We start from the raw sequence: 26908 nt of genomic DNA, 5'->3' as shown, positions 1-26908 counted from the left end.
ACAACATTTTAAGACTCTGCAATTCGCAGTATGAGGTGCCATGGCGCGACCGCGCTCACAGGAGCAGCAGGAGGTAGCTGGAGTGTTAGTGCCAGGCGGGCAGAACCCGTGGGAATAGTTGCTGCCGATCTCTGGTAATGTAAGATGATGCCATGGTGCGGATTCAGCAGCCGAAATCCTATTTCAAGGCCACAAAAGAAATAAAATCCAAACCATTACTGTTACAAGTTAGGCAAGAACACCAACTGAAAGATACAAACAGGACGAGAAAGTACGTCTAAACGCCCAATTGGTAGACGGAATAGTGCATAAAATATTGTACATGTAATATTTGGCAGTACATGTTGACTTAAGAAACTAATAACTTTTAAACGTCTTAAGCGATTTTAAAGAACCAAGTGATCACAAACAGCACTTGACAGCACTATCTAAATGTTTAAGAAATTTTATTAATGCAATACATTTTGAATTGTGAGCTACAATGTTAATTCCGAGAAGTAAAGAGGAACTTTAAAGCAAAATAAATCACAAATCAGTAAATGTAGTGATAGTATGTGACAATAGACTACAGAGGCTATCTATAATCACGTAAATTTCACAATGTTTAGAAACATTTAATAGCAAATGAGGATAAATTATATTCGCATTCAATGACGCCTGTAGGCTGAGGATGACACGGCGGCCGGTCGGTTTCGTTGGGCCTTCGTGGCCTGTTCAGGCGGAGTTTAGTCTTAACTATCTCACTGATCAATAGGTAAATAACAAGAAAAGTAAGGACCTCAGCTAAAATCTAAAGACACCGACGGAAAGCTAGTGAAATTGTGGTCCTAATTCACATGTAATATATGTAGTAGCGACAAGTTAAATGTACAACTGAGAATTTTGCGAAGATATATCTCATCTACATAACAGCGATGGCTGTCTCGTCTGAGGGCAGTTCTCTTTGAAATTTGGGCAATGATAGACGCAGGGTCGAATGAGCGGCGTTAGGGGATTCAAATTAATCGGGAGTCAGTTTCGTGGAATTACAAAATTTTGTATAGTAGTACTGCAGACCTATAAAAGTTCCGATAATTAGTCCTGGGCGCTAACATTGAGCAGCTACACGTCTGCAATTGGAAATATTTTGGTAGCTATCCTTTTCAACTTTAAGAAGAGCTGCATTCGTAAAAAATTTTATTAGTTAACTTCAAGAACGCGAATATTCAACAGTAACGTGGTGTGCTGCACTTAACACTTTCGTAATTGTGAAGGACTATTTGTCATTTCGTTGATTTTCATAACCTTAAAGGTTTAGTTAACATTTAACGCAGAGACTAAGAAGGTAACTGCGAAGAAACCATGAATAACAGAAGAGGTACTTCAGTTGATCGACGAAAGAAGGAAGTAAAAAATGTTCGGAAATACAGAAATGCAAGTTACTTAGGGGCGAAATAAATAGAAAGTGCAAGGAAGCTAAGGCGAAATGGCCACATGAAAAATCTGATGAAATCGAAAAAGAAATGATTGTCAGAAGGCCTGAGTGAGTATAACAGAAACGTCAAATGTTCTTCGGTGAAATTAGAAGCAAGGGCGGGAGCAATAAGAGACCCATGGGAATTCCACTGTTAAATGCAGATGAGAGAGCGTATAGTTGGAAAGAGTACATCGAAGGTCTTTATCAGGGGGAAGGACTTGTCCGATAATGTGACGGAAGAAAAACAGAAGTAGAGGGGAAAGAGATAGGGGATACAGTTTTAGAATTAGATTTTGAAAGAGATTTGGAAGACTTAAGATCAAATAAGGCAGAAAGGATAGATAACATTCCACAGAAATTTCTAAATTCATTGGACTAAATGACAACAAAACGCCTATCCACTTTGATATGTAGAATTTATGGGACTGGTGATATCCCATCAGACTATCGGAAAAACATTATCCACATAATTTCGAAGGCTGCAACAGTTGATATGTGCGAGAATTATCGCACCATCAGTTTCATACGCCTTCCATCCAAGTTTCTGACGACAATAACACACAGAAGAACAGGAAAGAAAATTGAGGATCTACTATATGACGATCAGTTTGGCTTTAGGGAAGCTAAAGTCACCAGAGAGAGAGTCCTGACGTTGTGGTTTGTTACCGAAGCAAGACTGAAGAAAAATCAAGACGTGCGCATGATTGTTCGAACTGGAAACAATGTTCGCCTATGTAAATTGGTGGAAAGTGTTCGAAGTTCTGAGAAAAATAGCGGTAAGCTATAGAGCAAGACGGGTGATACACAACAAGTACAAGAACAAAGAGGGAACATCATGATTGGAAGACAAAGAACGAAGGCTCGGGTTAAAATGGGTGTAAAACAAGGATGTAGTCTTTCCCCCCTACTCTTCAATCTGTACACCAAATAAGCAATGATGGAAATAAAAGAAAGGTTCAGGAGTGGAATTAAAATTCAAGGTGAAAGGATGTCAATGATACGTCTCACTGATGACACTGCTGTCGTGAGTGAAAGTGCTGAATGGAATGAACAATCTAATGAGTACAGAATATGGTTTGAGAGTAAATCGAAGAAAGACGAAAGTAATGAAAGTAGCAGAAACGAGAGCAGCGAGAAACTTAAAATTGGTGATCACGTAATGGATGAAGTTGAGGAATTCTCCTACCTAACCCGTGATGGACAGACCAAGGAGGATATAAAACGCAGACTAGGACAGGCAATTGGCCTTAATTTGAGGAAGAAATTTCTGAGGATATGGATTGGTGCACAGCATTGTATGGTAGTGAAACATGGACTGCGACGAAACCGGGAAGGAAGAGAATCGAAACATTTCAGATATAGTGCTGCAGAAGAACGTTGAAAATCAGGTGAACTGATAGGGTAAGAAATGAAGAAGGTCGGCGAGGAGAGGAATATATGGAAAACACAAGAAGAAGGTACAAGATGGTAGGACATGTATTAAGAAACCGGGGACTAATTTCCTTCGTACTAGAGGGAGCTGTAGAGGGAAAAAACTGTAGAGAGAGATAGAGATTGGAATACACGTTGCTCACAAGTACTACTCTGAGATGAAGATGTGGGTGGTCGCATCAAACCAGTTTGTAACATATCATTTCCCGGCTGGGTCCGTCAGCTATATATGCTGGTCATTTTTATAAGAACCAGCGCATGTTTACCGACTTCCGAACGGAACGTAGATAATGGACTGGCTTTCCCCTAATGCGTCTAAATGGCTGGTGGTCTGATACAACCCTACTGTTTTCGAGAACGAGTGATCTACACAGGATGGGCGATGTTCCGAATACACTTTGGGAAAGAAACTTCTGAAAACATTGGCAGAAAGAATCTCCTTACCGCAAGTACCATGAGCGTTAGGAGAAGATGTTCCACTGAAATGTCGTTATTCTGCTCTAGACGCTCATTGGCCTCTGTGGTAGAATAATTTTGTAGAGCTGATTTGGATTTCGCAAAATCGGCAGGACATTAGCTAACTGGAGAGAGTGTTTGATAAGAAGAAACAGTCTTAGCGAGGACTTATAGAAAACAATAAATTCTCTTTCTGGTAGTGGAAACGTGACATGTGGCATTTATAATGTGTGTCCTCGTTCCGTTTGGTTTTAGACGGTTATCCTACACTGAAGAGCCGAAGAAACTGGTACATCTGCCTGATTTCGTGTAGGGCCGCCGCTGAAGTGCCTCAGCAGGACCTGGCATGAACTCGACTAATGTTTGAAGAAGGGCTGGAGGAGTTGACACCATTAATCATGCAGGGCTGTCCATAAATACGTAAGAGTACGAAGGGGTGGAGACCTCTTCCTAACAGCACGTTGCAGAATATCCCAGATATGCTCAATAATATTCAAATCTGAGGAGTCTGGTGGGCAGCGGAAGTGTTTAAGCTCAGAAGAGTGTTCCTGGAGCCACTCGCTACCAATTCTGGACGTGTAGGGTGTCGCATTGTCCTGCTGGAATAGCCCGAGTCCGTCGGAAAGCACAATGGACATAAATAGATGCAGGTGATCAGACAAGATGCTTACGTACGTGTCACCTGTCAGAATCGTATCTACACGTGTCAGGGGTCTCATATCACTCCTAATGCACACGTCCAACGCCATTACAGAGCCTCCACCAGCTTGATCAGTCCCCTGCTGACATGCAGGGTCCATGGGTTCATAAGGTTGTCTCCATACCCGTACATGTCCATTCGCTCGATACAATTTGGAACGAGACTCGCCCAACCACGCAACATGTTTCCAGTTATCAAATGTCCAATGTCGGTGTTGAAAGGCCCAGGCGAGGCGTAAAGCTTTGTGTCGTGCAGTTATCAAGGGTACACGAGTGGGCCTTCGCCTCCGAAAGCCCATAACGATGATATCGATGATGGCCCAGCATTGAAATCAGCAGCAATTTGCGGAAGGGTTGCACTGCTGTCACGTTGAATGATTCTCTTCAGTCGTCGTTTGTCCCGTTCTTGCAGGATATTTCTCTGGCCACAGCGATATCGGAAATTTGATGTTTTGTCGGATTCCTGATATTCACAGTCCACTCGTGAAATGGCCGTACGGGAAAATCCCCACGTCATTGCTACCTCGGACATGTTGTCTCCCATCGCTCGAGCACCGACCACAACGCCACGTTCAAACTCACTTACATCTTGATAACCTGCCATTGTACCAGCAGTAACCGATCTAGCAACTGCTCCAGACACTTGTCGTCTTATATAGCCGTTGCGACCAAACGCCGTATTCTGCCTGTTTACATATTTCTGTATTTGAATACGCATGCCTATGCTAGTTTCTGTGGCACTTCAGTGCATTTTCTTTATGGAGAGTCGCTAGAAACCTGCTGGAGACGTGATAAGGAATGCGGTGTTCGTTTCCAATCTAGTGGTCGTCGTTTGACAACAGTTGGATTGCTATGAGGCGCTGTTCAGTGGTATAGAGTAATGACAATTTTAACATTGTGTCGCGGATGAAAGCGAGGCTGGGGACCCTGATTCAGGCGGTATGTATGTAGCAGCGCTGTAAATTAATCCGGATCCACTAAAAACGGTTCCGAGGAAGTCAGCAGGGCAGCGGTAGACTGTGCAATTTGTCACATGGACAACACGTTGCCGAGAGTACATGGTTTGAGGCCGTGGATACATGAACGACAAGGACCATTTCAAGCCTTAACGTCATAGAGTTCAGCGCTGCATATTTTGCATTGTTTTCATTTTTAGCTTACCAGGACTGTCGGCATAGATATTTCAGTTATTTTTGTCATCTTTTAACAAATCCATAAATCTGTCGTGTCTGTCTGTTTGTCTCTTTCAACACGTTTCTCCAAAACTGCTAGACGAATTTTCATGGTGTTCTCGCAGGCAACCTGAGCATAGCTTGGGACACTGTGTATGCTTTCGTTCATCAAAATCGGGCCACGAAAAAAAATTTCGATTTAAAGTTTTACGAAAGCCGTCTTGTCTGTCTGTTTGAACAAGCCAATCCCCAAAACTACTAGACGAATTTTCGCGGAGTTTTCGGAGGTAACTTGAGTACGCTTTGGAGTACACTGCGATTGCATTTAATCAAAATCGGATCATGGAGAAAATGGTGAGGTAATTTAAAATTTTATCTAAAAATGTCCTATCTGTCACTTTGTCTGTCTGAACACACTAATCTCTTTGATGCGGTTTTCACGGGTAATTGAGCATAGCCTGAGGCATCGTATAGGCTTTATTTCATCAAAATCGGATCACGAAAAATTTTTTTATCTATACTAATTTCATAAATCCAACACACTAAAGAACAAACAGAAACGGTGAAAGACTGATCTATATGTGTAAAATGTTTCAGCTAAAACTCATGTCTACACATTTCCGCAAACTACCAAGAAAAGCCAATGCTTGGAGACATCCAAATCCAAACCTAGGAGAATTTCAACCGGATCACGTAGCCATATCTAAAACGTATATCACGGAAATTATGAATGTCAAAATAGTCAGAAATAGGGAATTCAATTTAGATCACTATCTCTCTAAGATTAAAATAAAATTTCTCCCATCTAAAACAGAAAAGGCGACCAAGAAAGTGATCAAACACAACACCACTACAGCTAATATTACAAAAGAAAATAGAAAAAAAATTTAGAGAAGAAATTGATACAACTAAAGAAGGTGGTTGGCGTGAACTCCAGATGCAAATAACTCAAGCAGCAGAGAAAACTTTAGAATTGGCCAAGAAAAGAAGAAGACATGGTGGAAGGAGAAGTGAAAAAGCACTCATACAAAGAGCTCAAAAATGGAGAAGTTCGAAAAAAGAGGAAGATCTTGAACAATTCAGACAACAAAAGAAAAGAAACATCAAAAATAATCCCGAGAGTCAAAAGAAAGTTTGAAAATTCTCAGCTTGTTGAAATAGAAGAAAATTTCACCAAAAATAATACTAGAAATTTTTACCAATCTTTTCAACACATACTTAAGGGATGTCAGGCACCAAGAATTTGTTTCAAAGATGAAAATGGCAAACTGGGATTAAATAACAAAGAACATTGTGAAATTTCAGCAAAATTTTTTGAAAAGCTGTTAAACTGTCCAGTTCCAACAGAAAAATTAGAATTTCCAGTGACACGTCAAAATCTAGAGGAAGATTTCGCACCAACAGAGTTATAAATTCATAAAGCCATCAAAACACTCAAAAACAATAAAGCAAGTCGTGAAGACTCCATTACAGCAGAATTATTGAAGTGGTGAGAACCAAAAATCATAAAGGATCTACAGCTGCTTTTTGAGAACATTTGGAAAACTGAAAAGATTCCAGTTGAATGGAAAACAGCATTAGTCCTCTCACTAAATAAAAAGCGAGATAAGCAAAATGTCAATAATTACAGAGAAGTGTCACTTCTCCCAGTGGCATATTATCGAAAATTCTCCTGAACAGGGTGGTAGATACTTTAGACAAACAATTGGGAGAATATCATGGTGGTTTTCGAAAGGGAAGATCCTGTGCAGAACAAATTTTTAACTTGAAATCAATAATTCGCCGTAGAATGTTAACCAGCAAACCAATAATAATGCCATTTATTGATTTCAAGAAAGCATTTGATTTTGTAGACAGAGAAACAATAGATAAGGTCATTAGAGAATTTGGTGTTAAATCAAATTTAGCAAATATAATTCGTGAAACACTAACTATCTAAAGTTAAATTTATGGGAGAAATATCTCAGTCATTTGAAATAAAAACTGGTGTTGGACAAGATGATGGTTTACCACTTTTACTGTTTAACTGTGTTCCAGAAAAAATTGTAAGGGTCTGGAATTCGGAGCTAAAAAATCACAAAATTGAACCAATAACCCTGGGAAGGAAAACAAATGGAATTAAGGTAAACTGCTTGGCTTTTGCGGATGATTTTGCAATACTTTCAGAAAACCTCACAGAAGCAGTTCTTCAAATAAAGCTTCTGGAAAAAATAGCAAACAGAACTGGTATCAAAATTTCAGCTGAAAAAACAAAACTCATGACAAATATAAAAAATGCGCAAAAATTCATAAAAACAAAAATAGGTAAAATAGAGCGAGTAAACAAATTTAAATATTACAATGAAATGAATATCCTTAGCTGCATACAGGCGTTGATATAAGTAAACGGGGACAGTTGAAAATGTGTGCCCCAACTGGGACTCGAACTCAGAATCTTCTGCTTACATGGCAGACGCTCTATCCATCTTTCTATTGTAAATCTCATTTTGTTCGTTGTATCTGCTCGGGGCGGACGTCGCAAGACACCTGTTTCAGTTCGTCGTTGATCCATTAACTCAGTTTTTTTTATTACATAGGGCAGCTAACCCTCTGACCGAACAGGCTGAGTTACCGTGCTGGCAGACCCACATTCACAACTTATTGTCCCGCACTATATTCATAGTGCCCCTACCCATTATACTCATTACTCGCGGCTTTACTGCCGATTCCCATAAGAGTTCGGGCACTGTTTGTGTATCCGCACAGAAGAAGATGGTCAAATGGCCGGTGAGCGTTAACTATATATATGTATGAAGATGGTATCTGTTCTCTCGGACGACTAAGAACAGATACCATCTTCATATATAAATTTAAATATCTTGGAGAAACTATGCAACAAAATGGAGTAGAAAAATCTGCAATAGATGCAAGAACTAACAAAATGGAAAGAGCATATAGTTTGACCAAAAATATTTACAACAAGAAATGTATATCTATAAAAACAAAACTAAAACACTACACCACAGTGATACGACCAGAATGTTTGTATGGATCTGAATGCCTAACGATGAACTACAAGATGGATAAACTAGAGGTACCGGATAAAAAGGATTATTAGAAAAATAATGGGTGCAATAAAAACTGCAGATGGTTGGAAAATAAGAAGTAATGAGGAGATCTACAAAAATATAGAGAAAATATCTTAAGTATTGGCCAAACGAAGATTAACCTTTTTCGGAGACCTCTACCGAATCGATGGAAATAGACTAACAAAACAAATACTCCTGTATTTCTGGAAGAAGAAATCGACAATAACATGGATTACAGAAGTAAGGAAAGATCTAGAAAGAAACAACATCAAAGAATCAGAAATAACAGAAAGAAACCGTTTCAAAAATAAAATACTAAATTTGGAAGGCTTACAAAGCAGAAGAAGTAAAAATTCGGTAACAACATGAACAGAAGAAAGGATGAGACTTCATGGTGAGATAATGAAGGAATATTGGAAAAACAACAACAAAGGAAGAGAAGGAACTGAAGTTGTTAATGTGATCCTAGTTGGTCAATATGATTGTAAAAGAAAAAAAATTATAAATGAGAAAGTAACTCTGTTACATTTTCACGACTAACCAGCTGAATCGATTTCGATCAAACTGTTGTTGAGATAGCTTGAACCCCGAAGAACACAGGCACCTTTAGAAAAATACTTACTGATTTAATGAATGTTACGCGAATAGGGAAAACGTCTACTCTTCGAAAAAGCTATTTATTCTTTGACTTTTCATCTGTATCATGTTTGTGAAAATGATTTTGTTGGTTGATACGTGCTACGTGACACGATTCGATGTAATGAATACAATGTTTATATAATCTTCATTGTATTTCATCCATACTTCCATACTTTTGTTGTATAATGTACACTTAGTGTAATGTACAGCTACCTCAATAGGACGATGCATAGACGCGAGCTCCTGACCATGCCACTCTGAATCCACTGCTTGGGAGTGACGCTGTGCGTGCGAACACATCGTGCATTGGGATAGCTCGGGAGGGGCAAGAGCGGGGAGCACATCACGAGCTGTGCGTATCCGAAGAGACAGACGTATGAGGGCAGCTGACGTTGTTGTACGTACAGTAGCCTACTCACCATCACTCATCATAAGAAAACTACTGCAGCAGCGGGTAGCAGCTAGTACACTACTGGTCATTAAAATTGCTACACCAATAAGAAATGCAGATGATAAACGGGTATTCATTGCACAAATATATTATGCTAGAACTGACATGTGATTACATTTACACGCAATTTGGTTGCATAGATACTGAGAAATCAGTACCCAGAACAACCACCTCTGGTCGTAATAACGGCCTTGATACGCCTAGGCATTGAGTCAAACAGAGCTCGGATGGCGTGTACAGGTACAACTGCCCATGCAACTTCAACACAATACCAGTTCATCAAGAGTAGTGACTGGCGTGTTGTGACGAGTCAGTTGCTCGGGCACCATTGATCAGAGGTTTTCAATTGGTGAGTGATCTGGAGAACGTGCTGGCCAGGGCAGCATTCCAACATTTTCTGTATCCAGAAAGGCCCGTACAGGATCTGCAACATGCAGTCGTGCATTATCCTGTTGAAATGTAGGGTTTCGTAGGGATCGAATGAAGGGTAGAGCCACGGGTCGTAACACATTTGAAATGTAACGTCCACTGTTCAAAGTGCCGTCAATGCGAACAAGAGATGACCGAGACGCGTAACCTATGGCACCCTATACCATCACGCCGGGTGATATGCCAGTATGGCGATGACGAATACACGCTTCCAATGTGCGTTCACCGCGATTTCAGAACATGGATTCATCCGGGAAAATGATGTTCTGGCATTCGTACACCCAGGTTCGCGCTGAGTACACCATAGCAGGCGCTCCTGTCTGTGATGCAGCGTCAAGCGTAACCGCAGCCACGGTCTCCGAGCTGATAGTCTATGCTGCTAGAAGTCGTCGAACTGTTCGTGCAGTTGGTTGTTGTCTTGCAAACGTCCCCATCTGTTGACTCAGGGATAGAGACGTGGCTGCACGATCCGTTACAGCCATGCTGATAAGATGCCTGTCATCTCGACTGCTAGTGATACGAGGCCGTTGGGATCCAGCACGGCTTTTCGTATTACCCTCCTGAACCCACCGATTCCATATTGTGCTAACAGTCATTGAATCTCTACCAACGCGAGCAGCAATGTCGCGATACGATAAACCGCAATCGCGATAGGCTACAATCCGACATTTATCAAAGTCGGTAACGTGATGGTACGCATTTCTCCTCCTTACACGAGGCATCACAACAGCGTTTCACCAGCCAACGCCGGTCAACTGCTGTTTGTGTATGAGAAATCGGTTGGAAACTTTCCTCATGTCAGCACGTTGTAGGTGTCGCCACCGGCGCCAACCTTGTGTGAATGCTCTGAAAAGCTAATCATTTGCGTATCACATCATCTTCTTCCTGTCGGTTAAATTTCGCGTCTGTATGCACGTCATTTTCGTGGTGCAGCAATTTTATTGGCCAGTAGTGTATTTAACAAATCTGTTGTGAATCACGGTCAGCCCAGTTCTTCTAGTCTTCTTCTGCCCAATATCAGTATCATATTCCAGTATGTATTCGATATATCTTACAATACTTTCTCTTCATATCAGAACAATGGCATTTGAATATAATACAGAGTGTCTGTCCTGAGAGTCATCACGCACATGTTCTCTGGTATTTCGGCAGATATTTGCAATTTCGTTTTTGTAATTGTAGCTTGAATCAGCCCAAACAAATCCTGCTCTTCATGTTTTGCGGGCGACGTCCAGTGTCTACAGAAGCCGTCAGTTTGTGTCCCGTTTCGAACAAAAAGCTTTATAAAGTAGCATTTCACATGCCCATTCGATAGGGCGATCCCAGATTAGTCTAGCGCGATATTCGTTTTATCAACAGAGACAGGGAAGCGCCAAGAACAGGCAGCATTCCAGCAGCGACGGCACCGCCCTGGTCTATGCTGACTGTTGCCACCGTGCAGCAGCGCTGCTCAGCCGCTGCTGGAGTACTTACTGGCTATTCTTCTGGTTTTCCTGTCCCTGTTGATAAAACGAATATCGCACTAGACTAATCTGGGATCGTCCTATCGAATGAGCACTGAAAATTCAACTTTAAAAGTCGTTTTGTTTGTAATGCGAAACAAACCGACACTTTCCGTCTACATTAGGCGTGGAATAAAATACGTAATTAGCATTATTTGCTTGAGGTGACAAAAGGCACAGATTGCAAAAACTAAATTGCAATATCCGCCATAATACCATATAAAATGTGCCTGACGACTATTAGGCGGGACACGTGGTAACGAGTAGACTTATACCACAAAATTTTATTTTCTCATTGTAAAATTATATAAACATGTGTGTCAGTGTACTATCTGGGCCCAAACTCGAAATCAGTGACGGATAAATAAGTCGTGATTTAAGTTTGGTGTGCTTTTGTTGTAGAATATCAGGTGAGCGATGCTAAGGCTGTTCAGATGGCCACCTGTCGCTTGCTTCTCGTGTCCTTCAGTTTAGCTGCTGTACTGTCTCTGCTTCGATGGCGACAGGATGGGTCATTCCATCCACTCGTTTATACTTGTGGTGTCACCGCCAGACACCACACTTGCTAGGTGGTAGCTTTAAATCGGCCGCGGTCCATTAGTACATGTCGGACCCGCGTGTCGCCACTGTCAGTGATCGCAGACCGAGCGCCACCACACGGCAGGTCTCGAGACGGACTAGCACTCGCCCCAGTTGTACGGACGACTTTGCTAGCGACTACACTGACGAAGCCTCGCTCCTTTGCCGAGCAGATAGTTAGAATAGCCTTCAGCTAAGTCCATGGCTACGACCTAGCAAGGCGCCATTAGCCTTACATAGCAATTGATACTTATCGTATAAAGCATGTCTCATCAAGAACGATGTATACAACAAGGATGGATTAAAGTTAAGTATTCCAGCAGCTACGTACTTTTCTTTATTGCATTCATTACGTATCCTGTTTCAGACCTCACGCCATCCTTCGTGTGTTTATAGCGTGCATTGCGGTCCCCTCAAATCACACTGTGTCGGCACTTCTGTCGACACATCAATACTGATATGCTTTTTCTCCAGAATTTAAAGGGATATGATCAAACTGATGAAAGTTGACTGCCAAGATCTTCAGAGTGCGTTAACCTTGTTATAAGTCATGTCTGGACTAGCTGCGATATGCAAGAAGGCAACTACGACAGTGGCAAAAAACTGCAGGGAACTCTGCGCAGATGTGAACGGAACAAATGGCAGCACGACTTCCAACCGAAGACATGGCTCGGTGAGAGTTAAATCGGGGGTACAGGCGTCTAATGACAACGTTGCCCATATAGTAAATGTTGTAATACACGTCAACAGTTACAAACCAGATGGGAAAAATGATGTATTCTAATATATTGCAAATTATACATTTAAAATGATTTATCGAGTATTCGTAGATTTCTCAGCCCATGCTTTTGAAATTACATGGATATCAAACTCTCATAAACTAAGTGATTTGTAAAAGAAATCTGGATCGCTGCACTGGAATGTACACGATGTGAATGGAAACCTGAGTATGATTTTATTCATGCTAGTAATTGTCAGCATCTGTAGTATGTATTTCAAAATAAAATTCAGTCGTCAGTTGCAAACGTATTTTTATTTCGATTATAAATAAAGCGAAATAAAACTATATTTCCAGCTGACGACTGAATTTCATTCTGAAATCTGAGTATTTAGGTCAAAAGCTTTAGTACAGCTGCCAAAGGCGTTTAGTCTAATTTTAATTGCATCTGTAATAGTTTCTATTTTATAATATTATTAAATACGTTGTTTTTGCCGGATTTTCTCTGCTTCATACACAAAACCTTTAAGATTCTTAATTGTTCTTATCATTCCTTACGTCTTTCTACCGGCGTACGCTTCGTGATTAAACCAATAGAAATATGTTAAATGTTTTTCCCCCTTAAATGTATTTTATAAAATTGATGTGTGACATTGACTGCTATGTTTTTCATGTTTGTAGCGTTTCAGTTTGCTTTCACTTCCACAAATAGTTTCGTTTCCAAAACATCTGATTTTAAAAGTGAGAACGTACTTCATAAAATAGACAGTAAGAGGGGACGGGAATTATTATAAGACTGGCTTTCAGTGTTTCTTCGGCTCTGAAGTGATTCATTGCAGCGCTATATTCTAGAACAAATTGTCTAACATGTATTTTAACAATATGATGTGAACAACACAGCAGAGTCTCACTCCCGCCAAAACAAAATCGTGATTCCAAACAATCGTCCGCTTCAAGCATTCGTTTCGGATAGATCTTCGTCACAAAATCAGAGGATTTATATTCAGTATCACCTTACGATGACACTGAATGGCCGAAATTTTATAGGAACCATAAACGTATCTTTTGTATCCCGCCTGGGAGGTGGCGCGTGGGTAAGGAACATGAACAGGATAATCTCTCGGTACTGCCTATACTGTTAAAAGCACCTTTAGTAGTGGATAAACATATGCAAACATATTACATAACTTGCAAGGTGGTGCGAAGTTGAAGCCAAGTGTCCTGGCTGTCTACACCTGATGAAATGGGCAGAATGTGTAGAGGAGCTCGTAGAGTTGCACAGCACCAGCTAGAGGGCGCCGCCGTCGGTGTCTCGTGGTAGAGCCAACCTAGGAAACTATGTGGCATCGTTACTATCGATACCACAGTATCCACAAATTTATCATCTGTACTCAGTCTATCCTGTCTGACTACCTTGTCTGCCTCTCAGTCTCGGACGTTTATTTCCAGTTTTTTTTTTCTTTTTTACTCTCCACTTTCAATACAAATGTGTTTCTTGGCATGACGCTCCATGCCTCCACCAGTGCGGCTGACAACTTCTGGATGACTATTGGTGTGTGTGTGGGCCCGCTCCAGTACGTCTCCCAGACCCATCCCACAGTTGCTCGGTGGGATTTAAGTTGGGCGAGGGCCAGGCCAGTCCATTCGCCTAATATCCCCTCGGCCAATCTATTCACCTCTCGTTCCGAGAACTACTACACCTGCGCTGTACGATGCGGCCGCCCGTTGTCGTCTATAAAAATGAAGTCTGGGCAGAATGCACCACTGAAAAGACACACGCCGGGAAGGAGTGTAGAGTCCCAGTCAGCGCACAGTGTTCGTATGTGTATTACTTGTTCCCACCTCCCGCCAAATGAGGTTACGTCCAGTACTATCGAATAAGATCGTTTTGGTGGTCCAAGTGATATGGTGTGTGGCGACATAAATGTTTCGTGGGCGTACTGACCTATGACCTATCAAATCTTTGAACTCGGTACACATTGTGACACTGTGCTCTTTCCCTCGGTGCGTCTTTTCAGGGGTGCAGTCGGCACTGACTTCATTTTTCTGGATGACAATGCGCGACCGCATCGACCAGCGCAGGTGAGGGAGCTCTCGGAACGAGGTGACTAGATTGGCCTGTCGGTTCCCCCGAGCTAAATCCCGTCGAGGATGTGTGTGGGGAGAGAGGGGGGGGGCGTTAGGAAGAGGTATTGCAGCACGTTATAACGGATCTTTTACGTTGGGATAAATTTATTTTATTTTTTGTTAGATGTTTTCGTTAAATAGCTGAATAAATTGTAATTAGGAATATTTTAACTAAGCAGAGTAGAAAAGATAAAGTCAAAGGGATGTTCATTGGGCGGAAATTGTCGTAATGTAACGTCATTGCGTTGTTCGGTTGTTAAAACAAGTCGTTTGTGTTCCGTTCTGCTGTTCGGTCGTGCGCGTATCTGAAAGGAATTAATTCGGGGACTATAATAAACTTTCACATAATAGTTACGATTCGATGTTCCGACAAAAGGGGTTAACGTCAGTGTTAATTTGAGTTGTGGGCGACAGGATTAGTTCTGACAGATACGTGAAAACGGACGTAACGAAAGTTGTTCGCATATCATCCTTCATCGTGACTTTTTATTTAATTAACAATTGCGGGATCATTAAAAGCTATTATGATTAGGATCAATCCCTCTTTCCTCCTAGATGGTGATCATTCATTAACATTTACGTTATAAGAAAAAGGATTATTAATAAAAGTGATGTCAAATGACAATTACGTTTTATTCCGTTAGTGTGGAACCGACGTAATGTCTCTGAAATGACATTGATATATAATTTGTCTTAAATACTGAACTGAGATAGGAAGTAAATTGAAATTAGTGAACATTTGATACTGAGACTATAGAAGCAGAAGCGCTTAAAATTTCTCTTCTCTAAAATGGCAAAATAGGTACGAACTTTAACTCAATAGTCGACATTATGTATTGCAAAGACATTAGCATTTCATACTTATTTTGACGATGCGCTGTTAAACAAAGGAACGTTGAGTCTCTGTACGAGTGATAAAATTAAATCTAAAAACATAATTAATAACGGCGAACTCCGCTTTAACAAAGTGCATTGCGTGTTGTCATCGGGCAATAACTGCTCAACCCTGGAGACTTGTGTGGTGAAATTAGAAGTCGGGCATATAAAACAAACTTAAAAATCCATTCAAGCTACAGTGGAGTCGGCACAACACGGCGTGGGCAGTTATAGCGTCCACGTCTAGGAACGATCATACAGCAGTTGTGAACCGCGCTGATGGAGGAGATGAACGCCCTACGAGAGGAAATTCTTACTAAATTTGTGATCAGTATCAGAGCACGTTGCATGCATCACCATTCGTGGTGATCACACACACTACTAAGAACCGTGTTTCGCCTTTTGCAGTGCCCAGAAGGCTATCGTAGATAGCTGCCACTTCAGTGTAATTATTGTCTTTGAACAAAAGTGTCATTTATGTTCATCTCGTTGCGTATTTCCTTCAGTTACTTTCTGTACTAAGTCGAAACATGGCCACGGGAACGGACGACATTCCTTCACCACTACTGATAGTCTCGAGGGAGCCGTGATAAAACTCTCCCATCTGGTGTGCAAGACAGGCCAAATACCACCAGACTTAAAGAAGAATGTAATAATTCCAATCCCGAAGAAAGCAGGTGCTCACAGGTGTGAAAACTGCCGCACTATCAATTTATTATCTCAAGGTTGCAAAATATTAACACGAATTCCTTACAGAAGAATGGAAAAACTGGTAGAAGCCGATCTCGGGGATGATCAAATGGCTCTGAGCACTATGGGACTTAACTGCTGGGGTCATCAGTCCCCTAGAACTTAGAACTACTTACCCTAACTAACCTAAGGACATCACATTCATCCATGCCCGAGGCAGGATTCGAACCTGCGACCGTAGCGGTCGCGCGAGTCCAGACTGTAGCGCCTAGAACCGCTCGGGCACTCGTGGATGATCAATTTGGATTGCAAAGAAATGTAGCAACACGTGAGGTAATACTGACTATACGACTGACCTGTCAAATCTTTGAACTCGGTACTCTCACCGGTCAACGTTATTGTGACACACACTGCTCTTCCCCCCCCCCCCCCGCCCCCCCCCCCCCCCCCCGTGTGTCTTTTCAGGGGTGCAGTCGGCCTTAAACTATCTTAAAAGATAGTTTAAGGAAAGGAAAACCTACGTTTATGGCACTTGTAGACTTGAAAAAGCCTTTTGATAATATTGACTGTAATACTCTCTTCGAAATTCTTTTGGTAGCAGGGGTACAGTACAGTGGGCGAAAGGTTATACACAATTTGTATAGAAACCAGACAGCAGAGGGGCATGAAAGGGAAGCAGTGGTTAAGAAGGGAGTGAGACACGGTTGTAGCCTATCCCAGATGTTATTCAGTCTGTACATTGACAAGCAGAAAGAAAGCAAAAGAAAATTTTAGAATTGGAATTAAACTACTGGGAGAAGAGAAAAAAATCGAGGTTTGCCGATGGCATTGTAATTCGGACAGCATGGAATGGACAGTCTCTTGAAAGGACAGTATAAGATGAGCGTCAACAAAAGCAAATGGAGGATAACGGAATGTAGTAGAAGTAAATCAGGTGATGCTGAGGAATTAGATTAGGAAACGAGACACTTAAAGTAGTAGATGAGTTTTGCTATTTGGGCAGTAAAATAACTGGTGATACTAGAAGTGGAGAGGATATAAAACGTAGACAGGCTATGGCAAGAAAATCATTTCTGAAGAAGACAAATTTGTTGACAATGAGTATAGACTTAAGTGTCAGGAAGTCTTTTCTGAAGGTATCCGTCTGGAGCGCAGCTATGTACGGAAGTGAAGCATGGACGATAAACGGTTTAGAGAAGAACAGAAGCTTTTAAAATGTGGTGCTACAGAAGAAAGCTGAAGATCAGATGGGCAGATCACGTAACTAAAGCGAAGCTACTAAATAGAATTGGGGAGACAAGACATTTGTGGCACAACTCGGCTAAAAGGAGGGATAGGACATATTCTGTGACGTCAAGGGATCTCTAAGTTAATATTTGAGGTAACTGTGGCTGGTAAAATGAGATGAATAGAGTAAGCAGATTCAGAAGGATGTAGACTGCAGCAAGCATTCGGAGATGAAGAGGCTTGCCCAGGATAGAGTAGCATGGAGAGCTGCATCAAACCAGTCTCAGGACGGAAGACCACGACAGTACAACTTCTGTACTGTTCTACTTCAGTTGTTTCTGACTGTCGTCCAAGTTTTATCGAGATGTGTCACATGGCAGATACATATCATGGGCAATTTATTTTCGTACTTGAGTTTAGCACTCCTTTGTATTTGTCTCTACAGCAAGTTATCTAGCAACATGCTAAAGTAACTTTTAAGAAATGCAATGGTATTCAAGTTTTAATGGTATTAAATTGACGTTGAACTGAGAAGTATGGTGTTATTATGGTTGTTACAACTGAGATTTAAATTTTTCCCAAAAAAAACAGAAACAAAAACGTGCGAAATGTGAAAGGTACGACCGGCGGGAGACAGCAGATGCGTCGTCTCTGTCAGGTAAACACCGGATAACCGGGCGGTACTTGTGCAGGCATGACCGTGCGTGGTCTTACCTTTCACATTTAACACAATTTTGACTTCCTATTCTGTGGAAAATTTTAGTCTGAATCAAACAAACCTCACATTCAGTATTTAAGAGCTCCCCTACCTCCGAAAAATCTTAGATTTAAAACAACATATACTTTCACAAGCGAGCCATTTTTCTGACGTCGAAAATGACGCGATCATTGGCTTTCGGTCGAAGGGTGGAAGCATTTCCGAAACGGCTATGTCTGTAAACTGTTGACGTGCTGCCGTGGTTAAAGCATACCGTACACGTCAAAACCGGCGCCGAGGCAACTGCGGAGCACCACGGGCCACTGGTGACAGGGGGCGAAGGGCGGCTGCGGGGGTGTGTTGTGGCTACGGGCGATCAGGCGTGCTGTGACTGTCGAGCAACTGACCGCTCAGGTGAGCCGAGGAGCTGCCGACAGTGTCTCCTCAGCGACTGTCGGTGCGTGTCGGCATCTGCAGCACTCTCACATCACTATGTCACACTCTCCATACAGTCTTTGCATATCAAAGGTATATTACGAAGAAGTTTAAAGGCAAAAAAAAAAAAAAATCACCCACGCTGACTGCTGTTCATCGGCGACGAAAGCTGGAATTCTCTCGCCAGTACCACAACTGGACGTCCACACATTTAATGCTTCATCAGAGAGATAGTCTTTGGTGTGTACAGCGTGAAACGTCTGGAAGCAAATATCCAGGTCGCAGGCGGAAGCATGACGATGTGGGGAATGTTTTCGTGGTATTCCCTGGATCATCCAGTAATTTCTGGAAAGCACAATGGATCAACACAATTATGCATCAACCCATAGAGACTATGCGCAGCAGGACAATGCAACGTGTCACACAGATTGCAGTGAACGTGCGTAGTTCGGAGGGTTCAAATGGCTCTGGGCACTGTGGGACTTGACATCTGTGGTCATCGGTCCCCTAGACTTAGAACTACTTAAACATAACTAACCTAAGGACATCACACACATTCGTGCCCGAGACAGGATTCGAACCTGCGACCTTAGCAGTCGCGCGGTTCCGGACTGAGGCGTCTAGAACCGCTCGGCCACCGCGGCCGGCTGTTCGGAGGGCACCAGCATCAGTTTATCGTATTCCCCTGCCCACCAAACTCCCCATATTTAAACCGAATCGGGAGTCTGTGAGACAATCTCGATCGGGGTGTACGCGCCACGGACGCTCAGCCGAGAAAGCTAGCTAGCTGGCCACGCCACTGGAGCCAGCGTGACTCCACATCCGTGTCAGTACCTCCCAGAAGCTCGCTGACACCCTTGCTGCACATCTCGTGGCGGTCCACGGTGCGTAAGGTGGTTATTCGGGCTTCTGACAGGTGGTCGCAATAAGGTGATTGGAAAGTGTAGTATGTGGTCTCGCTACGCGAGTAGGAATTCCGCGACACGCCGCCTGCTGGCTGACGCTGTCCGCTAGGCTGGTGTGGGACAGGAGCCGCGAGCAGAGTTACTCACCCGCGCGGCGTGTCCGGCTGGAGCTGCTGGCTGCGCGGCCGCTCGCTGGGAGGCGACTGCCCGCCCGAGGCGGCGGCAGGCAGCCACGCGCCACGCCCGCCTGACCTCCGACACGCGGGCCACGGCACCGCAGGCGCTGCCGGCGCCGCTGCTCGCCTGCGACCTACCCCAGCACCGCGGAAGACCGCCAGGCCCTGGCTACGTCTACTGTCACACCCATCGTCAACACTGCCGTTAAAAAAAAAACTGAGGGCCAAGGCGCTTGAGTGTGTAGACCAAGTTGCTCTCTTAGAACATCTACATGGATGCTCTGCAAATCACATTTAAGTAGCTGGCAGAGGGTTCATCGAACCACCTTCACAATTCTCTATTATTCCAATCTCGTATAGCGCGCGGAAAGAATGAACACCTATATCTTTCCGTACGAGCTCTGATTTCCCTTATTTCATCGTGGTAATCGTTCCGCCCTATGTGGGTCGGTGTCAACAAAATATTTTCGCATTCGGATCAGAAAGTCGGTGATTGGAATTTCGTGAAAAGATTCCGTCGTAACGAAAAACGCCTTTCTTCTAATGATTTCCAGCCCAAATCTCGTATCATTTCTGTGACAGTCTCTCCCATATTTCGCCATAATACAAAACGTGCTGCCTTTCTTTGAACTTTTTCGATGTACTCCGTCAGTCCTACCTGGTATGGATTCCACACCGCGCAGCAGTATTCCAAAAGAGGACGGACAAGCGTTGTATACGCAGTCTCCTTAGTAGATCTGTTACATGTTCTAAGTGTCCTGCCAATAAAACGCGGTCTTTGGCTACCCTTCACCACAACATTTTCTATGTGTTCTTTCCAATTTAAGTTGTTCGTAGGTATTTAGTTGAATTTACGGCTTTTAATTAGACTGATTTATCGTGTAACCGAAGTTTAACGAGTTCCTTTTAGTACTCATGTGGATGACCTCACACTTTTCGTTATTTAGGGTCAACTGCCACTTTTCGAAACATTCAGATATCTTTTCCACATCGTTTTCCAGTTGTTTTTTTTTTTTTTTTTTGGTCTTCTGATGACTATTACTCGATAAACGACAGCGTCCTCTGCAAACAACAGAACACGGTTGCTCATATTGTCTCCCAAATCGTTTATATAGATGTTGTTGTTGTTGTGGTCTTCAGTCCTGAGACTGGTTTGATGCAGCTCTCCATGCTACTCTATCCTGTGCAAGGTTCTTCATCTCCCAGTACCTACTGCAACGTACATCCTTCTGAATCTATTTAGTGCATTCATCTCTTGGTCTCCCTATACGAATTTTACCCTCCACGCTGCCCTCCAATACTAAATTGGTGATCCCTTGATGCCTCAGAATATGCCCTACCAACCGATCCCTTCTTCTAGTCAAGTTGTGTCACTAATTTCTCCTCTCTCCAATTCTATTGAATACCTCCTCATTAGTTATGTGATCTACCCCTCTAATCTTCAGCGTTCTTCTGTAGCACCACATTTCGAAAGCTTCTATTCTTGTCTTGTCTAAACTATTTATCGTTCACGTTTCACTTCCATACAAGGCTACACTCCATACAAATACTTTCAGAAACGACTTCCTGACACTTAAATCTATAATCGATGTTAACGAATTTCTCTTCTACATTTTATATCCTCTCTGCTTCGACCATCATGTTATTTTGCTCCCCAAATAGCAAAACTCCTTTACTAATTTAAGCGTCTCATTTCCTAATCCAATTCCCGCAGCATCACTCGAGTTAACTCGACTACATTCCATTGTCCTCGTTTTGCTTTTGTTGATGTTCATCTTATGTCCGCCTTTCAAGACACTGTCCATTCCGTTCAGCTGCTCTTCCAGGTCCTGCCGGCCGCAGTGGACGAGCGGTTCTACGCGCTTCAGTCCGGAACCGCGCGACTGCTATGGTCGCAGGTTCGAATCCTGTCTCGGGCATGACTGTGTGTGATTTCCTTAGGTTAATTAGGTTTAAGTAGTTCTAAGTTCTAGGGGACTGATGACCTCAGATGTTAAGTCCCATAGTGCTCAGAGCCATTTGAACCATCTTCCAGGTCCTTTGCTGACTCTGACAGAATTACAATGTCATCAGCGAACCTCAAAGTTTTTATTTCTTCTCCATGGATTTTTATACCTACTCCGAATTTTTCTTTTGCTTCCTTTACTGCTTGCTCAATATACAGATTGAATAACATCGGCAATAGGTTACAGCCCTGTCTCATTCCCTTCCCAACCACTGCTTCCCTTTCATGCCCCTCGACTCTTATAACTGCCATCTGGTTTCTGTACAAATTGTAAATAGCCTTTCGATCCCCGTATTTTACCCCTGCCACCTTCTGAATTCGAAAGAGAGTATTCCAGACAACGTTGTCAAAAGCTTTCTCTAAGTCTACAATTGCTAGAAACGTTGGTTTGCCTTTCCTTAATCTATTTTCTAAGCTAAATCATTGGGTCAGTATCGCCTCACGTGTTCCAACATTTCTACGGAATAGAAACTGATCCTCCAGGAGATCGGCTTCTACGAGTTATTCCATTCGTCTGTAAAGAATTCGTGTTAGTATTTTGCAGCCGTGGCTTATTAAACTGATATTTCTGTAATTTTCACATCTGTGAACACCTGCTTTCTTTGGGATTGGAATTATTATATTCTTCTTGAATATATATAGATAAGGAACAGCAAAGGGCCTGTAACACTACCTTGGGGACCGCCTGGGATCACTTCTGTTTTTCTCGATGACTTTCCGTCAATTACTACTAACGGTGACCTCTCTGACAGGAAATCGCAAATCCAGACACATAACGAAGACGATATTCCATAAGCACGCAGTTTTACTACAAAAATCTCAATTTTTATGGAACTGATAGCTTTATACGCAGCTGGTCTGAATCATACTTAGCAAACATAAAGCAAAAGGTTATGCTGAATAATTAGTCAATGTAAAAAGGCAGGTAATTTTAGTGACTGAGGAAAAAAAAAAAAAAAAAAGATTTCGAAGGGTCCCACAGGGTTCAGTTTTGGGTCAACTCCTATTCCTTGTAAAGGCTGATTTCTTCCATCGCATACAAACTCTAGGGGACTGATCGATGACCTCTAATGAACTTATGTCGGGAAATGCATCGTTTCCATGCTATAAACCATTTATTCAACTGTACTTTGTTACAGAGCCTGTGGTCTAATACGCACTGTACCACACAGCCACAGTAGGCAAGCTTTCCTCCTAGAGGGTGGTGCTGTTCCTATACAATCAAGTCATAGCGCCCTCTCTTGCCATAGTGACTGCTAATGTTGCGTCAGATTCACTTTCCTGATAACTCACCATGTAGAGGATGTGATACAGCGTTGTACACAATAGTTCCGTATTAGAATCGACAGCTTGCCGACATGTTTACTTATGGGAAGGCAAATGACAATTCGCAGCAGGCAGGTTGTATCAGGAGACCTTTCCACTCCGACAACAACCGCAGCATTCAATGTTTGCAACAGTGTTTCCCCGTTTGTCTGAGACACCGTCGTTTCAGGAAGCAGAAGAACAATGAAGGACATATCGTAAATGTTCGGGCACGCGATTTGAAGGAAAATGTGATTAACACTGTGGAATGCGACCGCCGTATCAGTTCAAATGGTTCAAATGGCTCTGAGCACTATGGGACTCAACATCTGTGATCATCAGTCCCCTAGAACTTAGAACTACTTAAACCTAACTAACCTAAGAACATCACACACATCCATGCCCAAGGCAGGATTCAAACCTGCGACCGTAGCAGTCGCGCGGTTCCGGACTGAGCGCCTAGAACCGCTTGGCCACCACGGCCGGCCGCCGTGTCAGTACCAGGCAGTTGGCCCACCAGTACACGGTAAGCCAGACGACCGTGTGGAACGTTCTCCAACACGACTGTTACTACCCTCATCACTTAGAGTGTCTGCAGGGCTTACTAGAGACACACTTTCCACGTCGGGAGCAGTTTTGTCACTGGTTTCTGCACCAAGCAACCACAAATCCGGGATTCGTGTCATCTGTCCGATTCACAGATGAGGCCATCTTTACGCGCAGCAGTATCCTCGGCTTTCATAACAGTCATCTGTGGCATAGTATGCAGAACCCCCGTGGTATGGTGACAGCGAATCATCAGCATCGATGCAACCGGAATGTGTGGGCCACGGTAATTGGCGATCGTATTTTGGGACCACTTGAAACGTCCCCTTAGAAAAATTTAAATTACTGTGCTGGTAAACTTCTACGTTATTTGATATAAAGGCAGCTGAGTAAAACTGAACATACTCAGACAGTTCTCTCTTTACTTATTCTGATCATCACTAAACTGACACACAATATTTTTAGTGCAACGTAGTCTGACTTTCAATAATCCCTACAAAAGAATGGCCCTGACTAACAATAACCTATACCTTTCATGAATCACTTGCTTCACAAAAATTTTCGTTACTCGAACTACTGCAATACAGCGAGCGCCAATACTGCCAGCTAAATAAAAGAAACCACTGCAGGCACTAACTACTGATAGGCATAATTAGCAAATGAAAGATTTTGATAGAGTACAAACAATGTATTTACCTTAATAGCTCATCAGCATCGATGCAACCGGAATGTGTGGGCCACGGTAATTGGCGATCGTATTTTGGGACCACTTGAAACATCCCCTTAGAAAAATTTAAATTACTGTGCTGGTAAACTTCTACGTTATTTGATATAAAGGCAGCTGAGCAAAACTGAACATACTCAGACAGTTCTCTCTTTACTTATTCTGATCATCACTAAACTGACGCACAATATTTTTAGTGCAACGTAGTCTGACTTTCAATAATCCCTACAAAAGAATGGCCCTGACTAACAATAACCTATACCTTTCATGAATCACTTGCTTCAAAAAAATTTTCGTTACTCGAACTACTGCAATACAGCGAGCGCCAATACTGCCAGCTAAATAAAAGAAAGCACTGAAGGCACTAACTACTGATAGGCATAGTTAGCAAATGAAAGATTTTGATAGAGTACAAACAGTGCATTTACCTTAATAGCGCTCAAAAGTCATTATATATATATATGTATATATAATTTTGTGACATCCAATTAAACAAATTTCCTTTTTCTGACGGACACACGTCCAGATCGTCCACTCAAAACTCTGGCATCTCTTTCCCCACATCCACCACTGCTCGAGGCTCACCTCCAACTGCGTAACATTATGCGTTGTTCACATCCAACTGCCCAACACTACACAACCGAATATTCCAAAAATGCCAACCAGCCACAGACTGCACACAACACAGTCAGTGATTTTCATACAGAGCGCTACGTGGCGTTACCAACATAAAAACCTAAAGAGCCCACCTACACACTGTTCCTTCCACGTCGCCTAACAGGGTGGAACTATCGGTGTTTCTTGCGGGTGACTTTGTCTCCCCTGCTGAGGCAGAACATGCTACGGTGCGTACACGCATGCGTTGAGGTACCTCGAAACCATTTTCAACACATACTGTAACTGTGGCTGCATGGTACAGCGCATATTAGACCGTAGTCTCTGCAACGATGTGCGTTGAATACATGGTCTCTAGAATGGAAACCATGAATTTTCGTGCATAAGTTCATTAGACCATTCCTGTTCCGTATCCTCTGATCAATCAATCCGTAGAGTTTCTACACAGTGGAAAAAATCACTATGTAACACTATTATTCAATCAGTTATCTAGTTTATAGAAATTTCTTGCCTTAAAATTTGTCGTAATAAAACTCTGATATGCAACGACTGTATGCAAAGTGTGTTATATGTGATGTTAGAGTCCTTCACTAATTTATGTTTGTAAAGAAATATGTGAAATATACAATTTACTAAATAATATTTTGTCATGGATTAATGAAATGAAAATGTTCGTGTATGTAATTTTATGCATTTGAGTAAGTTGTCATTTGCATAAAATGGTACACGCTTACGGTCGATTTGTAGGATATGTGTTATGTAAAACGTGGGGGGGGGCTTTTGTACTGTACGGAAGTTACTGTGGGAAGTATAAAAGGTGGCTTGGGTTTCTGGCGCGCTACCTGTAGAATGAGCGGAAACGAGAGGACACAGTCCGTAGGCAGCAGTGAAAGACGCAAGAGTCGGACGGAATAGGCGATGCTTTGCCTCGAAATTGTTACACAGTAGCCTCGGATGACGACTGCTGGATTATTACGGCTTTGGTGCAGGTTCTTGGTTTATGTCATGGATATACTAACTGTATAATTGTAATTGTAGAAGCGTGAAACATTAATACAAAATTAACTTTTTTGAATAATTGTTGTGTTGAACATAAAATTTGGGTCATCCTACTATTTTATTCGTAATTATTCACCTGTATAGGTTCCTTTCCTGGTGTTTGAGTACTCCGAGTAAACCTGTTATAAAAACATTTGTAGTGCTTTATTCAGTATTTACAAACTCTAATTTTCATCTTTGAATAAATGTCTGAAAATAATTGTTGTGGACTAACTTTTAAAGAACAAGTGAATGTACTGTATGATTTACGTAGTAGAAATGCTCAAGTGAAATGCTCAAGTGAAATGCTCAAGTGAAGTAGATGTTTTCAGACAAATTTAACGATTTTAATATTCTTACTACCTTTGTGGTAATACGTAAAGTGAAAGTGAGTGAGTAAGTTTTGCTAAAAAGACGAACTTCCTGAGGTTTTCAAAAAAAAAAATGTTCAAATATGTGTGAAATCTTATGGGACTTAACTGCTAAGGTCATCAGTCTCTAAGCCTACACACTACTTAACCTAAATCATCCTAAGAACAAACACACACACCCATGCCCGAAGGAGAACTCGAACCTCCGCCGGGACCAGATGTTCTCAAGTTTAAGTTTTTAGTAAAGTAAAGATAAAATTCTTTCGGTATAAATGAAATTCAGTAAAGTACAAAGAGCTATAAAAAGAAGATTGCTTATGTTGCTCTGTAATACTGAAGTGGGGTTGCATAAAAATACTGAATGACGATATAGAGTGACCACACTCTACCTTTGACTTTCGACAGATCATTTGTTAAGAGAAAAGTATAAACAAAATGTCCTAATAAATTTAAATTTGTGTATTATGTTATTAGAATGTTTAAGTATTTAATTTGTTGGTTGCACAAAATGCAAACACGTAACTTCCCCTGGCCACTTTTTTTTTCTTTTGTCACACAGCGATGATTAAAA

At 42.0% G+C, this 26908-nt stretch overlaps 1 protein-coding gene across 1 annotated transcript in view; it reads right to left on the bottom strand.

Moving 5' to 3' along the window:
- LOC124622625 (insulin-like growth factor II) overlaps nt 1–19752 on the bottom strand; it is a 141952-nt gene extending 122200 nt beyond the window's left edge. The window contains exon 1 of the mRNA XM_047148393.1: nt 19705–19752. The gene's annotated coding sequence lies outside the window, so the exon portion shown is untranslated. The remainder of the gene's footprint in view (nt 1–19704) is intronic.
- Nucleotides 19753–26908: the final 7156 nt, after the last annotated feature.

Source organism: Schistocerca americana, chromosome 7, assembly GCF_021461395.2.
Source record: "Schistocerca americana isolate TAMUIC-IGC-003095 chromosome 7, iqSchAmer2.1, whole genome shotgun sequence".
NCBI classification, from domain to species: Eukaryota; Metazoa; Arthropoda; class Insecta; order Orthoptera; family Acrididae; genus Schistocerca; species Schistocerca americana.
The sequence above is the reverse complement of the archived record's forward strand: the minus strand, read 5'-3'. Positions and strand labels throughout refer to the sequence as shown.